At 42.0% G+C, this 828-nt stretch overlaps 1 protein-coding gene across 1 annotated transcript in view; it reads left to right on the top strand.

Moving 5' to 3' along the window:
- serpini1 (serpin peptidase inhibitor, clade I (neuroserpin), member 1) overlaps positions 1-828 on the top strand; it is a 15,606-nt gene that overhangs the window by 5,753 nt on the left and 9,025 nt on the right. The gene's annotated exons all lie outside the window — the stretch shown is intronic.

Genomic DNA, 828 nt, shown 5'->3' on the forward strand with positions numbered 1-828 from the left:
GTGTGTGTGTGTGTGTGTGTGTGTGTGTGTGTGTGTGTGTGTGTGCGCGCGCACATTTGCATGTGTGTGTGTGCCAGTCTAATACAGTACACACTTCGCTCTAACAGTCAAGGCCACATTGTCTCAAACATACCACGTACCTTCTTGTGCTGTCATCAAATCCGCTCTGCTCCGCTGCACAACAAACTTTAATCTACCGGTAGGTTTGTCTGCAAATACATTCATGCTTGCTGTTGCTGAATTTGCATCATGCTAAAAATGTGCAGCTCGGACACATGGGAATTTGCATGAAAAGAAACAATGGAATCCTAAACACGGCGGAGTAGAATTACTTTTTATGTTCGTTAAAATCATAAAACGAAGTAGCGTCACAGAGAGTTAAAAGAAAGAAGTCTATACATTGTGTTTTGGAGGGTTTACTTGGTGGACAAACTTTTTTTTTTAACTTACACGCTTTAATTTTGGAAGAGTATATCTTTTGACTGGAAACATTCAATGTTAACTGGGTCCTCCTCCTTAGATTCTTCTTCATCAGTTGATTGTTCCTCTTCAGCATGCATGATTCAGTCATCTACTTTCTATCTCATCATCATGCTCATCATCCACTCTCACTTCAGCGATATGCGCATTCTGGGTGGCACGCTGAGGCGTGTGGGTCTGCATCTTTGAGTGGATTACTTTCGACCTTTGAGGGTCCACTATAAACAGACAGTTACAATGAACTATAGTTCATGGGTGACAAAATGTCATAGCCGCCATACTTACTGATTTTCATTTGATTGTTTCCTATCTTAAACCGCGGACCCTCCCCAGCCTTCTTCTTCTCGA

Source organism: Hippocampus comes, unplaced genomic scaffold (assembly GCF_001891065.2).
Source record: "Hippocampus comes isolate QL1 unplaced genomic scaffold, H_comes_QL1_v1.1 scaffold276, whole genome shotgun sequence".
Classification (NCBI taxonomy): Eukaryota; Metazoa; Chordata; class Actinopteri; order Syngnathiformes; family Syngnathidae; genus Hippocampus; species Hippocampus comes.